The sequence below is a fragment of the Mus musculus genome, chromosome 10, assembly GCF_000001635.26.
Source record: "Mus musculus strain C57BL/6J chromosome 10, GRCm38.p6 C57BL/6J".
NCBI lineage: Eukaryota > Metazoa > Chordata > Mammalia > Rodentia > Muridae > Mus > Mus musculus.
The window spans coordinates 121,721,632-121,738,281 of NC_000076.6; positions in this window are offsets into that span (position 1 = coordinate 121,721,632).

A 16,650-nucleotide genomic window follows, 5' to 3' on the forward strand; every position below is an offset into this window, starting at 1 on the left:
CTCTGACGCACCAGTGTTCGGTGTTCGGGAGCCATCTTTGATTTAATGCAGCATGCAGATCAGGTCTCTTCGAGGAGTGGCGGGAACCAGCGGCGCCTCACTCTCCATCTCACATTTTCCTTTGCAAGGTTGCCCTCCACATCCCTCACACAGCCTCTGAGCCAGAAATTATACTGGGCTTGCCTATCTAGGAAAACAGCTTTGGTCTTGTAAGACTCCAAGGAGCCTTAGCTTATCCAGGACTTCCTGAGTGAACCACGTGGAGCTGGGATTGATGGCAAAAAGTAAGAGGAATTTATTGTTTCAGTACACTGAGGTCGTCATCTCAGACCCGAAGGGAGATGTGGCGACCCCCGCTCCCCCCACCATTCATTGAGTTTTTATATGGTTTCCAGGGGCAGAATAGAGCATCAGCAACCAGGCACAATATGATTGGCAGAACAGTGTACCCTTTAAACTGGTCTTTAGGGAATGAGGTGACAAGGACTTCTCTTGTCTGATGGTGGGCAACGGTCTGTCCTGTGGAATGTGTCCCCACCTGCAGGTCAGCTCCCACCCTGTGGTCTGAGAAATGGTAATTAGCCTCTCCCCTCCTGCCACGGACTGGTCTCAGGCGGTCCCTCAACCAGCGGGGAAACCAGGATTTCAGTAATCAGCCGTGATGTATCTGAATGTAATGTCTCAAAGCAAGCATCAGATTTTTAATACAGAAGAAAATAGGGAAGTTAGGTGACACATCAGCCGAGGTACAGTGAGGTTACCGGATGCTTAATGACTCTTACACAAAACAGAGGAATGCATACATAAAGACTGGCAGGAACTAGGCAATAAAACAACCGAGAGGAAGTCAGCTCTATCTAAGGTCAGCTATATTCTTAAAAGCCAGGTGTGAGGTCTTTACACTCCTAGGGCAAGGGCTTTCATGCCCAAGTCTTGGTTCTAATTTGAGAGTTCTGCTCTAGCTAACCTCATGAATAATGCAATATTCTAGTTCCTCCTCAACCCAGAGCCCGATCTACTTCCTAAACCATTGGAAATTCCTGTAGATGGGAGTGACTCGGCTGTTATTCTAAGTGATTGTGTGCGGGGACTTTCTACTATTAAGTAATGTAGTCTGCCATACATAACTATAATAAGAATTCTAAACTTACTTTGCTAAGCTTGCCCTGAGATTTCTAACTCTATGTAGTAGATAGTAATACCCGATTTCTTTCACTATCTCTTGTACAATACTAGAGTTAATTCTGAATGTTACTGAATAGGTAACATTCTTACTGAATTCTAAGCCCAGTTGGTTGGCTCAAGGACTGCCTAAGACATTTGAAGGCCAGGTAGCAAAGTTCAATTTTGCTTCAAGTCATTGCTTGGAGTCACCTATAATAAAACAATACTGAAAGAAAGCACACAGATCCACTCACTGATTAATGCAAGGACAAGTTTGGAGCATTGGTGCTATGGGATGCCAAGGCTCCAGGAGACTAAGTTTCCGTGAAACTCTTTGCCTCAGACTGAGTCCAAGCTTTTGGGCCTGTCACTCAGTCTTCACTGGAGTGGGTGTGGCACCTTCCAGAAGGGCAAGTGTTTCATGACCTTCCGAAAGTTCCTAAGCTGACGTTTTTTTAGTTTGACCACTAGATAAATGTAGGAACCATTTGTAAAAATCAAGTTTTTGCTCAGATGACTTTCTCTATAGCTTGGGTAGGAAAACACCAGAACTTTATCATTCATTTAATTTGGACAGCAGGTTTTGGCTACTTTATATATTCTAATGCTGTCCCCAGTGATAAGAGGAGGGGCGTTAGAGAATAACAGCTAAGGACATAAGACCAACATAACTAGGTAAAGGTATAAGACAGTTCATGATTGGCTGTTAATTTCTCTCCTTAGTATGTTCTGTGCTATCAAGCTTCATTTGTCAAACTGCCTTGCTACCATGGTGATCGTTTCTAAGATATGCAAAGATGCATGTCTGAACAGGTTACAGACCTCTCTGTGATTTAATAAGTAGCGTATTTTATTTTTTGGCTTTTTTAAATTTAATTTTATCTTTCTTTCTTTTCTCTCTTTCTCTCTCTCTCTCTTTCTTTCTTTCTTTCTTTCTTTCTTTCTTTCTTTCTTTCTTTCTTTCTTTTTTTCTGAGACAGCGTTTCTCTGCACAGTTCTGGCTGTCCCGGAACTCACTCTGTAGACCAGGCTGGCCTTGAACTCAGAAATCCGCCTGCCTCTGTCTCCCAAGTGCTGGGATTAAAGGCGTGCACCACCACTGCCCGGCTAATTTTATTTTTCTACTTATTCACTTTACATCCAGATTACTGCCTCCCTTCTGGTCACCCCTTCCTATAATCCTTCCCCATTCCCTCCTCCTCTTCTCCTCTGAGCTGTTGGGGGCTCCCCCTGGGTGTCCCCCAACCCTGGCACTTCAAGTCTCTGCAAGACTAGGCACATCCTCTCCTACTGTGGTCAGACAAGGCAGCCCAGCTAGAAAAACATACCCCACGTATAGTCAACGGCTGTTGGGACAGACCCCGCTCCAATTGTTCAGGACCCACATGAAGACTGAGCTACACATGTGCATATGTATATGTGTGGGGAGTCCTAGGTCCAGCCTGTGTATGTTCTTTGGTTGGTGGTTCAGATTCTGAGAGCCCCAAGGGTCCAGCTTAGTTGACTCTGTTGGTCTTCCTGTGGAGTTCCTATCCCCTTTGGGGTCTGCAATTTTTTCTCCTATTCTTCCATAAGAGCTCCCAAGATTCATCTATTATTTGGCTCTAGGTGTCTGCATCTGTCTGAGTCAGCTGCTGGAGAAAAGTGGGTCTTTTTATTGCATAGTTACACAGAGATTTGGCTTGAACTTGAGGCCTTCCCCCTGCTAAGCAAATGTCTGTCACTGAGAGCTACATCAGCAGCACAGAAGAATGGCTCTAATATCCAGTTTATGCCTGTGATGATCTGTGTTCAAGTCCTTACCAAAACTGGACTTGGAGCATGTGAATACACACACCCTGACCCTGCTTGGTCTGGGGCTCATCTCGGGCTACACATCTGCTTCTCAGCCTCATGACAGCTTGGTATAATTTGGGACTTCCTTATCTAGGAACCAGGGTAAGAGCTGGCTCTCTTCAGGAAAGGCACTACTGTGTCTGTTTCTACAGGCTGAGGCCCCTTTACATGGTCTTGACATAATTTCACCCGAGAAACCTTCCTGCCTTCAGTTACAGTGGTAACTCCTAGGTTTTTAATGATAAGCCTGGATCTGTCATGATAGAACTGAAGCTAGCAAGGGCTGGATTTTCTGTGGCAGCCCAAATGTACATTTGAGGTATCTCCTCCCACACAGCCAAGGAAGGTTAACCTATGACAAAAAGCACACCTTTGTGAAGAAGGATATTTCTCCTTGGCCTGATGTCCATGTATGACTATATAACAACATACATATACTGTGAGCTTGCTCTATGCTACACTGAGTACTAGACCAAGTACCATAGATGATGTGTGAGCTCCCTTAGGCTCAAAGGGAGTGGCACTATTAGTAGGTGTGGCCTTGTTAGAGGAAGTGTGTCACTGGAGGGTGGGCTCAGAGGTCCCAGAAGTTCAAGTCTGGCCCAGAGTGGCTCACTGTCTCTTCCTGCTCCCTGATGATCTGGATGCAGAACTCTCAGCTCTTTCTCCAGCACCAGGTCTGCCTGCATGTCACCACCATGCTTCTGACTATGATGATAATGGATTAAACCTCGGAAATCGTAAGCTAGCCTCAATTAAATATTTTTCCTTTTTAAGACTTTCTGTGGACATGATATCTCTTTGCAGCAATAGAAACCCCAACTAGGACAGAAGTCGTGAGAAAGCTATATGCCGGGCACAATGGTTTACACCTGTGCTTCCAGCATGTGGGCTGCTGAAGCAGGAGGATTGCTGTGAGGACAGATGCAGCCTGGACTACATAGTTTTAGGTTAATCTGGACCAGAGTGAGATCATATCTCAAAAAAAAAAATAAATAAAACAAACAAAAACATAACCCAGGTACCTCAGAATGTAGAACAATGGGCCCAGAAAGAAACCCTCACAGCTACAGCCACAGTTGTCAAAACCATGCAATGGAGGAAAGGCAGTCATGTCAACAAGTGATGCCAGGAAAGCTGGATTTCCACATGGAGGGAAAGAAGCCAGAGGCATAACGCCCAAGTTAAAGATCTTAACGTAAGACCCAGAATTCACAAAGCAGAAGAGGGAAATGGAAAGAAAATACTTCAAGTTAGACCCAGGCAGCACTTTAAGGAACCAGCTCTGACAGAACAGAAAACAGCCCCAGGCATTGACAAACATGATTGCAAAATTAAGAAGCCTCTGTCCAGCTAATCTCACAGTCACCAGAGTGAAGAGATGGCCTAGAGAAGGCGATAAAAGCTTTACCATCTATAGTTCAGATAGAGGACAATATGTAGAATATATAAAGAACATGAAAACAAAAACAAAAAACCCAACAAACCATTCAACCAACAAAAGGGCCGATCAACCACATAGGCAGGTGTCACAGGGGGTATATGTGTGGGGAATACTCATTAAATATTTTAAAAAGTGGTCAGCATCTTTAGCCACTAGGGAAATGTAAATTTTTTAAATATATTTTTTGACAATGTCTTTTTAAATTCATGTTTTTTTCATATATATCTTTCTTATTTTTCTAAAGTACATTTTTTTCAAGATTTATTTATTTATTATATAGAAGTACACTGTAGCAGTCTTCAGACACACCAGAAGAGGGCGTCAGATCTCATTACAGATGGTTGTGAGCCACCATGTGGTTGCTGGGAATTGAACTGAACTCAGGGCCTCTGGAAGAGCCGTCAGTGCTCTTAACCACTGAGCCATCTCTCCAGCTTAGGGGAATTTTAACTTTGGGATGTCTTCTCACCTCATTCAGAATGTCTAGGATGAAGAGACGAAGCAGTCAGGAGAGGAGCTGTTAGCCTCTGTTGGGGAGGAGTCAGGACAGAAACTTGAGCGGGACAGGAACCTGGAGGTAGGAGTTGATGCATTAGACATGGAGGGGTGCTGCTTACTGGCTCGCTCCTCACAACTTTCTCTGTCTGCTTCCTTTTAGAACCTAGGACCACCCACCCAGGCCTGGCACCACCCACAGTGGGCTGGTCCCTCCGCCACAGATCTCTAATTGAGAAAATTAGTTAGCTGGATCTCACTGAGGCTTTTTCTCAATTGAAGCTCCCTCCTCTGACTCCAGCTTGTGTCCAGTAGGCACAGAACTAGTCAGCAGAGGGAGACTGTAAAATCAGAACTGTTCACCATTCTGAACAATTACCATTTCCCTATACAACCACGCGAGCTTTTCCCTTCAAAGCTTGCCCAGCTCAGGAAGCAGTGGGATAGCAGGAACCAAGGCTGTGAGGAGAAGGGATGGCAGGCGTATTGAAGGGCTGGAGCAAGAGCCGCTGAAGCTCACCAAAAGGCGTCCAATCCAGTCGAGGTTGGAAGCAGGAAAGTGCTGGACGGTGAAAGGCAGTCTGTGTTCTGGTTGAGCGAGGCTTACTCCAGAGACCCAGTAGAAAATTCTACAAGGGATGGAACCGTGAGCGACACTCCCAGACACTAGGCTCCTGACACCATGAACCCTCAACTCCATAATCCTGTGGCCATCAGTCACATAGGGCAATGCCCGAAGCTCCTGGTATTCTGGCTGGACTCCACCCCCACAGTTACCTGGATACAGCCAGGTATGCTCCTCCCTACAGTTACCTGGCAACAGCAAGGTAGTCCAGCCCACTATAAAAGGGGCTGCTTGGCCCCTCCCCCCTCTTTCCTCTCTCCTCTCTCAAGTTCTTGTTATCTTACTCTCACCTCTCCTCTCTCTTCATGTGGCCATGGCTGGCCTCTATTTTTCTACCTTCTCTCTCTCTCTGTTTTTTACAATAAAGCTCTAAAACCATGGACTGTCTCCTTTCATCAAGACTCACCATGCTGGAGCGACGGGATAGGCCATCCCTTAAAGAGCCCCGTCTAATCTCCAGCAGGAAGACCTCCCAGCATTTCCAGCTTCCAGACCGGACCAAGGACTCTTGGCCATGTGGGAAGCAACCAGTGCCTCCCCCCGCCCGCTTTTGCCCTTCTGCTCAGGGCCACTGCCGCCCCTGTGCCCCTATCTGTTCTCAGCTCTTCTGAGATGTCCAGTGACGTCCTGAGATGCCCAAGAGCTAGAACCTGTCGTCCCTGGTCTCCATGAGGCCCAGGGACCTCGGACTGCCCCCACCCCCCGTGAACTGGGGTCCCGTGGCTTTCCACAGCCAGACACACACCTATCAGTGTGGAGAACACGCACATTTCAACTCCAGCGTGCGCCCACCCAGTGTCACTGAGCTCTGGCAGGATGTGGATCACCCCCCCCCACACACACACACACCTTTATTTTCCCACATCCTGTGCCCAACAGGAAAGGGGGTATGTGGGGATAATTCTCAGAAGGAAGGAGGGCTAGTCACAGATAGAGAAGCATAAAGCTACAACCCTGGTTGTCCGCACCAGTTCTAAGCTTCCGTGTGCTCGCTTAGGCTGTGCACACACCACATGTCGTCCATCTTCAGGTTGAGTCCTGCTTCTGAGGTTAGATGCACTTGGAAGGTGGATCCCAGGTTGGCGCCATCTGTTTTGTTTCTACTGCCAAACAATTGTGTGCTGTTGGATACATCGGACTTCACCGTAGGAGTACCGCAGCTTCTAGGAACAAACTCTGTGGGCACTGAATGGCCATTGGAGGACAGAAGCTGACTCATTTATCCTTGGATCACTGCTGGGGGGTATGCCCTTGAACCCAACATTCTAGTGGCTGCTCCTTCTGCCTGCACATCTAATTGCTGCAGAGGTAGCAGCTCCCTGGAGACTGGGGTGCCTGGTATGAAACTCAAAGAACCTTTAAAAAGTTATAAAGAAAAATGCTGTCTTAGGGTTTTACTGCTGTGAACAGGCACCATGACCAAGATAACTCTTAAGGACAACATTTAATTGGGGCTGACTTACAGGTTCAGAGGTTCAGTCCATTATTGTCAAGGTGGGAGCATGGCAGCATCTAGGCAGGCATGGTGCAGGAGGAGCTGAGAGTTCTACATCTTCATCTGAAGACTGCTAGCAGAATACTACTGGCTTCCAGGCAGATAGGATGATGGGATGGTCTTAAATCCATGCTCACAGCGACACACCTACTCCAACAAGGCTACACCTTGCCTGGCCAAGCATATTCAAACCATGACAAGTGGTGACACCCCATCATCAAATTATTTTTGTTGCTACTTCATTACAGTAATTTTGCTATGGGGGTTATGAATTAAAATGCAAATAATTTTGGAGACAGAGGTTTGCTAAAGGTGCTGCAACCCCCAGGCTGAGAACCACTGTTGTTCTGTCATGGATCCTGTCTGTGGTAACAATGTAAATGCTAACACTCCAGAGACCTGATCTCTGTGACTACCTGATCAAGTCCAGAAAACTTTGGAGAACTGAGAGAGTCTCCAAGCAAACCTTAGAACACAGAGGTTCCTGGGGCTTCAGAGAGCACAGTTTAGAGGAATGCCCATAGGTAATTTAAGGTTTCTCTCCAGTACTGTCCAACAGGACACTTTGTGATAGCAGCTGTCTGTATCCATGCTGTGTGTCCAGTATAGCAGCCACTGCCCATGGATAGTAATGAATGTCTGAGATGTGGCAGATACAAACATGGGGGAGGGGTATTTCAATTTCCATTAGTTTTGCGCTAGACAGTTTGTTAGTTGACACAATGTTAAGATGACACAAGCTAAAGTCATCCGAGAGGAGAGAATCTCAGTTTAAAAATATCTCAAGATTGCGCTGTATGCAAGCCTATAGGGCATTTTCTTAATTAGTGATTGATAGGGGAAGGCTCAGCCCACTGTGGGTGGTGCTATCCCTAGGCTGGTGGTCCTGGATTCTAAAAGAAGCCATGTGGAGGAAGCTGGTAAACAGTACTGTCCAAGGCCTGTGGATCAGCTCCTGCCTCCAGGTTCCAGCCCTGCTTGAGTTCCTGCCCTGACCTCCTTCAATGAATGACTAAGATGTGGAAGCGTGATGTGGAAGCATGAACCACATAATCCCTCTCTTTCCCATCTCGTCATGGTGTTTCATCCCAACAGCAGTCATCCCAACTAAGACAGTTTGTCATCTCATGTGTTTATAATAAAGCAGCCACCGGATGTAACTGGCTACTTACCTGGGTCAATGCAGCTTAAAAGCAGTATTCAGCAATAGGTAGAGAACAGAAAAAAACAAGTCTGCCTTTCTTGAATTTGGGTTAGCTCCACAGACCCATGACTTTATAATTCCCCAGTCTTGACTCCCAAAGCTCATTATAATTAGATGTGTAGGAAAACAAAATTGGAAGAGCTAATTAAACATAAAAAGAGTGTGTATGTGTTGTTAAACAGATGCTAATTTATTTACATATAAAAGTAAAAGGAATTCAGTTGGAAGTTAGGTGCCAAAGAGCTACGGGATTCATTGCCAATTGGGTAGTGATTTTAGTAAATAATCCCAAAAGACAGTAGAGGAGATTGCTGGACATCAAGAGTGTGGTCCCTCATCAGAAGCTAAGGAAGGTTTCTTGACAAAAATCTTTCTCAATCGCACTCCCAATATAGCAAGAGAGGTATTGAAGTGTCCCTGATATAGTACAACAGAACACACCCGGACAGCAGATTCTCAGCACAAAGGAGAGTTTATTATCTGGAGGGTCAAGGGGGCTACCTCTGAATGGGGGTAGAGATGGTAATGGCCATTTTAAGGTTCTAGCCAGAAAAGAAAGAAAGGGGGTGTCCCTCCCCTGGAGAGGGTTAAGGTGGTGTCTTAGTTAGGGCTTTACTGCTGTGAACAGATACCATGACCAAGGCAAGTCTTATAAAGGACAATATTTAACTGCAGCTGGCTTACAGATTCAGAGGTTCAGCCCATTATCATCAAGGTGGGTGCATGGAAGCATCCAGGCAGGCATGGTGCAGGAGGAGCTGAGAGTTCTACATCTTCACCCGAAGGCTGCTAGTAGAAGACTGATTTCCAGGCAACTAGGGTGAGGATCTTATGCCCACACCCACAGTGACACACCCATTCCAACCAGGTCATACGTATTCCAACAAGGCCACACCTCCTGTAGTGCCACTCCCTAGCCCAAGTATATACAGACCATCACAGGTGGTTGTCTCTGATTGGCTAGGAGAAGAACATGGGCTTTTAGTCAAGTAGCCAGGCACCATTTATTGAGGTAGTGTGCCTTTGGTCACGTAGCCTGGTGGGTTTGAGAAACCGTATCAGGACCAACAGGTAGTGGCACAAACAATTTCAAAATGTCCGAATGATGGGACCGAGTCTCTTACTGCTGGGGTGGAGGCTGTATGTGAGGGCTAGCTCAGAGCCAGCATCCTGTCTCTATTGAGTGCTGGGTTTCGGCTGTGGGCCAACACAGCTAGCTGAAGGAGCAGATCTCAGTCCTCAGCCTTGATTTCTGCACTTTGGCCAAGGTACTTACATGTTCAGTGCTTCCATGTCCCTGAGCTCACCCACCTTGGCTTGTGGGAGAGGTAGTGAAGCACGAAGCACTTGGTACCCCAACCACAGCCTGTCTGTTGATAGTATTATCTTCATAAACTGATCAGAAAGGGGAAGTAAGTCTAAGTAGTAATTAAATATATAATTGCTACCGTGCATTTATCATGGTTATGCTCCTTAAGCCAAAGACTGAATGTCGAACCCCATTTTTGAGAATATTTTTATTCATTGAAAACTCAAGGGGGCTGGAGAGATGGTACACTTATACACAGCATTTTAAGAGGGGCTGGAGAGATGGTACACTTACACACCACACTTTAAGCTTCTGCGTCTGTTTAGCTCCAACGTCCCCAAGTTCCTCAAACTCCATCTCCCTCCCGGACGTCATGTGTGGTTTTTTGTTTTTGTTTTTTTTAATTGAATATTTTCTTTACATTTCAAATGCTATCCCCTTTCCTGGTTCCCCCCACCTCCACAAAACCCCTATCCCATCCCCCCTCCCCCTGCTTCTATGAGGGTACTCCCTCTCCCACCCACACACTCCCACCTCCCTGCCCTGGCATTCCCTTACACTGGGGAATTGAGCCTCAACAGGACCAAGGGTCTCTCCTCCCATTGATGCCCGACAGGGCCATCCTCTGCTACATATGTGGCTGGAGCCATGGGTCCCTCCATGTGTACTCTTTGGTTGGTGGCTTAGTCCCTAGGAGCTCTGGGGCGGGTCTTGTTGGTTGATGTTGTTCCTCCTATGGGGTTGCAAACCCCTTCAGCTCCTTCAGTCCGTTCTCTAGCTCCTCCATTGGGGACCCCATGCTCAGCCCAATGGTTGTCTTCGAGCATCCACCTCTGTATGTGCCAGCCATCATATCTTTTTTTTTTAACTGTAATTCCCAATTAATGGTGCCCATACATGCATGGGTGTGTGGCCATTCACTGGGACACGAGCAGCCAGCAGCCACACTCTGAGAGGAGAAAGAGTGTCCCTTCATCTGATGGGTATGGAACCTGGGGCGGGATTTCCTCATCTGTGCTGGAATTTTGACCACCCTCAGTTTTAATGTCCCCTTTCAGCCAATATGATTTGCTCCATCTAAAGTGGTTATGTCATCGTACTTACTATCACTCTGGGACTTCTCAAAATCCCCTAAGGAACAATAAATAGCAAGTCAGCAGATTCGAGCAGAATTGTTCTTTTGGACCGAATAGGGGAGATTTTGGTTGAAATGCAACAGCAATATTTTTTAGTAATAAAACAGCAACGGCAAGGACCATTAAAGGCTTCTTTGTCTCATGGCATGTTCAGGGTGATTGGTAATTTCTCTACATTAACAATACTGTCATTTGTGCTATCCAGTCTCCAGGGTGACCCCAATGACGCTTGCTTCCTAGCATTCATGTTCTCCTGCTCAAATTAAATGAAGGCTGGCCCTAAATGTGAAAGAGAGATGAACTCCAAGCACAAGCGATAGAAAGCATCGCGGCTCATGCCTTGTCTACTGTATTAATCACTAGCTCCGCGTGAGCCAGCTGCCAAGCTGTGAAGGGATTCAAGCAGCCTGTGGAGAGGCCTGTGTGGCAGCAGTCTGCTAACTCACCAGCATGTCACAGAGTCACCTTGGAAGGAGAGTCTGTGTCTCCAGTAGGTTCTCAGCTGACTTGTGCTCTCGTGGACGCCTGACTAGAGGATGTGCAAGGCTGAGTCACAGTTGCCCAACGGAGCCATTTTTAACTTCCCAGGTTCATTAAAAATTTGAGAGACACTAAATAATTTGTATTGTCTTTGGGGGTTATTTAATTCAAAGCAGTAGATACCTGGGGGGTTGTTTTATATGCAACACTAGATATTTAACATTCATTTCTGCCACTAGGGTATTTGGTTTATAGGCCAAACGTGCAATCAATAATAACATGCAATCTTGCCTTACAATTTTCATGTTCAATATGTCATTAGCTTGTCATGTCATTAAGTCTACATATTTTCTTATAACTTTCTCACAAAACAAGGAGAATTGCCAACCCCATATGTAAAGAACATAGATTCAGTCCACGGTGTATATATTTTTGGGGGGCTATCCCTATACATACTGGGGTTCTCCACAGGAAGAGATGAGGACTATGGTAAGCTAAACACAGCCAATCACCTAACACAAAAGCAAGACAGGGAAGTGATTTGATCTATGGCCTACAAAATGAATAACATGGGCTGAGGAAGAGGGAGACAGCGTTGTCTTCAGCGTGGGATCACTCTGATTGGACAACTCAGGGTCAGCTCTCAGGCTGGGATGAAGAGGCAGGCCAAGGGTGTGAGGACATTCACTGCTTCTGCCTGTGATACACTCAAAGAATAATGAGCGTGTATGTGTGTGTGTGTGTGTGTGTGCACATGCTACATCCACTCCAGTAGTGACTTGCTTGACAGGCTGTGGCATCCCATAGCACGTATGCTCCAATTTTGTCCTTGCGAATGGATCTGTATACTCTCTTTTATTATTGTTTTATTATAGGTGCCTCCAAGCAATGACTTGACAAATACCTAAGCAAAATCGAACTTTGCTTCCTGGCCTTCATCAATGCCCTAGGCAGTCCTTGAGCTGACCCTGGGCTTGGAATTCAGTAAGAATGTTGCCTATTCAGTGACATTCAGAATTGCCTTTAGTATTGTAAGAGAGATAGTGAAAGAAATCAGGCATTACTATCTACTACATAGAGTTAGAAATCTCAGGGCAAGCTTAGCAAAGTAAGTTTAGAATTCTTATTATAGTTATGTATGGCAGACTACATTACTTAATAGTAGAAAGTCCCCCACAAAATCACTTAGAATAACAGCCAAGTCACTCCCATATACAGGAATTTACAATGGTTTAGGAAGTAGACCGGGCTGTGGTTTTAGAGTATTGCATTATTCATGAGAAGGTTAGCTGGAGCAGAACTCCCTAATTAGAACCATGACTTGGGCATGAAAGCCCTTGCCCTAGGAGTGTAAAGACCTCACACCTGGCTTCTAAGACTATAGCTGACCTTAGATAGGGCTGACTTTGTCTCAGTTGTTTTATTGCTCAGTTCCTGCCAGTCTTTATGTTTGCATTCCTCTGTTTAGTATTAGAGTCATTAAGCATCCGGTAACCTCATTGTACCTTGCCAATGCGTCACTTAACTTCCCTATTTTCTTCTGTATAAAACATTTGATGCTCGATTTGACAAATTACATTCACACTCTCCTGTGTTCGCGTCTTTTTGTCACCCCATTCTCACCCACTCTATGCCCATCTGTCCGAGACTCTGATTCTCAGGGATTGAGGTGGGCTGACTGAGCCCGGTCCATGGCAGACACACTCATAAATAAACAAATAAATATGATTTTAAAAGAACAAAGATGGGGCCATATTTTTATTTCAACCTTTGTTACAGTGCTATACGAACATAGCCTGCTGTTTGCACGGAACTGCCAGGAAAGCACACACAGACCAAGAGAACATAGCTAAGAGCCCAGAAACATCCTCTGAATACCTGGTTGTTAATCTTAACAATCCACCCTTTGGTAATTTCACACATGTTTATAGTGTATTTAGATGGTACCAGTGCCTATTCCTCCTTCCAACTCCTCCTGGAATCTGCCCTACACAATGCCTCCTAACTTCCTGTCTTTTTTACTTATTTATTTTTATAACCCCCACCCCCACCCCCCAGGCACAGTGTAGGCCCATCCGCTGGAGCATAAGAAATGTATCATAGGTCACGTCGCTGAGGAAAACGGACTTTCCCTTTCCCAGCAGTGACTGACTGCCGGGAGTTTCACGTGAGCCTCTCTCTGTCCATGTTAGAATGTGGACTGGCTTGATCTAGTGAGGGTCTCAGGCAGATGACCAGAGCTGCTGTGAGTTCATGGGTAGGACAGTCACACCATGTTCAGAGGACAGTTTTGCAGCAACCCTCCCTGTTCTCTGGCTCTTTCTGCCCCCTTGTCTGCATTGGTGGGAAGGAATGGGATACAGATGTCCACTTTTGCCTCGGCACTCCTCAGACACTCATCCTGCTCACCAGTTGTGAATCTCGGCACTGACTGCCGTCACCCACTGGAAAGAATAGTAGTAAGCTCTCCACTAATGCCTGAGTCTGTCCGTCTTCCATAAGAACACAAACATGCCAGGTGGTGGCAGCTCACACCTTTAATCTCAGCACTCAGGAGGCAGAGGCAGGTGGATCTTTGAGTTCGAGCCCAGCCTGGTCTGCAGAGTGAGTTCCAGAACAGCCAGGGCTACACAGAGAAACCCTGTCTCAAAACCCAACCCAACCCAAACAAACAAACAAACAAAACCAAAACTATTGTGTTTCATAAAAAAGAAAAGGAAGTCAGGGTTATGTTTGGTGGTGGTGGTGTGTGTGTGTGAGAAGGGGGGGCTCTGTGGGCCCATGCTAAGATATCCCTTTCCCTGAGGGATCAGCTACACGATGGACAGGTACAGTGTAGAATAGTATTTAGGGCATGGAGAGGGTAGTTGAAGGAGGAGAGACAGAGAGAGAGAGAGAGGGAGAGAGAGAGAGAGAGAGAGAGAGAGAGGAGAGGCCAGTCATGAGCACATGGAGAGAGGGGGAGGGGAATGGGGAGAGAAGGGACAGAGAGAGAGTGAGAGGGAGTAAGGGAGCAAGCAGCCTTAGTTATTACTATTACTATTATTATTATTATTTTATTATTATTATTGGTTCTTCGAGACAGGGTTTCTCTGTATAGCCCTGGCTGTCCTGGAACTCACTTTGTAGACCAGGCTGGCCTCGAACTCAGAAATCCACCTGCCTCTGCCTCCCAAGTGCTGGGATTAAAGGCGTGCCCCACCACACCTGGCTTAGTAGCCTCTTTTATAGTGAGTCAGGTACACCTGGCTGTTGCCAGGTAACTGTGGTGTGGAGCTTGGAAGAAATGCTAACAACAAAGCAAAAGAAAAACATAAACACGCAGGGAAGGGTATCAATGGTTTCTTCAAGAAATGGCTTTGTTTGAAAGCTAAATATCCAAACATAAACCATAGCCTTTTCTAACATCATATTAAAAATTAACTTGAAATGTATTAAAGACATACTTGTGAAACTGAAAGTTGTGAAACTCCCTGCAGAAAACAGAGGAGAAGGTCCCTGACATAGGGCTTTGGCATGACTCAATGACAGTCAGTCACTGACAAAACCAATGACTTTGTTTCAGTGAAGACATCAAAAACATGGGCTACAATGGCAGAATAAGGAAACGGGTTTTGGAGAATCCAAAAGCTTCTGCACAGCCAAGGAAATGATCAGCAAAACAAAAAAGTCACCCTGGGAAAATATGTGCAAGCCCTGCATCTGATCTGACAAGAACTTAATAGCCGAACTATATAAACAGTCGTGCAATGAACACCAAAGAGCAATCTGATGTAAAAATGGGCAGAGGATCTGAGTGTGATGACCTAGATGTCTGAACAAACGGGAGAATTTCAGGGAGCCACCCCTGAAACTGTAGCCTGAGTTACAAAGAAAGAGTCTGTGTCAGAGAGAGAGAGAGAGAGAGAGAGAGAGAGAGAGAGGTTGAGGGTCAGGGAGAGAACTCACTAGACACTCTTCCAAAGGAGACAGACAGACAAGCACATTTAATGTACTTAACATTGACTGGGCAAAGGCAAATCACAGCCACGAAAGGTGGGCTGGAGAGGTGGCTCAGTGGCTAGGGGCACTTGCTTCTCTTACAGAGGTCCCAGGCTTGTTTGTCTCACAACCATCTCTGTTAGTTTGTATATGCTTGTCCCAGGGAGTGTCACTGTTGTGGCCCTGATGGAGTAGGTATGTCACTATGGTTGTAGACTTGGTCATGGTGCCTCTTCACAGTAGTAAAACCCTAACTAAGGCAATCTGTAAGCCCAGTTCTGGAGAATCAAATGTCCCTTTCAGGTTTTGGATATGAGGCATGGACATGGTACTCAGGCATACATATAAGCAAACAGTCATAAAAATAAGTTATATATAAAAACACTTATATATACAAGATAAAAATATGAAATATTATTTCATGTGTCAGAATGGTTATTATAAAAAATAATGAGTATTGAGAGAAGGGAAGCCCAGTCCCACTGGAGGAAATATACACTGCTATAGCCATGATAGAAAATTGTATGGAGTTTCCTAAAACATTAGCGATTGAACTTCCATACAATCCAGCCATCCCACTTGTGGGCACACATCCAAGGGAAATCGGCAACTCTGTCTGATACCCACTGCCCTGGGCTCACTGTAGCAATATTCACCAAGATGAAGAAACAATGTAAATGCTGCTCACTGTAGCTTTATTCCCCATAGCCAAGATGAAGAAACAATGCTGCTCTCTGTAGCTTTATTCCCCATAGCCAAGATGAAGAAACAATGTAAATGCGCAGTCACAGATGAACAGAGAAAGAAAATGTGGTGTAGCCACACAATGGGATATTAGTCATTAAAAGGAAACCTGGCCATTTGTGTGGTCCCATTGATGAACCTGAAGAGGACACGCTGTGTAAAATAAGCCAGAAATAGGAAGATAAGTACTGCATCGTCTTGGTTACATGTAGAATCTAAAACAGATGGACTTTAAGAAACAGTAGAATGGGACTTGCAAGTGGTCGGAGGTTGGGAGAAATGGTCATGTGGATAAAGGGTAGAAACTTTCACTCAATAGACGAGTGATGCTCTGCTCCTCTGATCTAATGGACTCGGTGGTGTCTACAGTCAATACTGTAGTCAGTGTACACCTGCAATACTAACAGGCCCTGCTATCTGTAATCTAGACATGTCAAGCCAAGTTATAGTCATGACTGCAGTGCATAATAAGAGTACCTTCACACTATATATAGCAGCCCTTGAAATTTTGTTTGGGGGCTGTGGGGGCAGGGTTGGGAGGTGGGTCGGTCCATAAGTGACTGCTGTGCAAGGACCTAAAATCAGATCCTCCATAAAAGCTGGGCTTGAGACAAATGTTTGTAACCTGGGCTGTGGGTGGGTCAAGACTGTTGGATCCCTCGAGCTCATAGGCTAGCTAACCTAAACAATCTGTGGGCTCTAGGCTCAACGAGTGACCCGTGTTAAAGAAAAAGGGA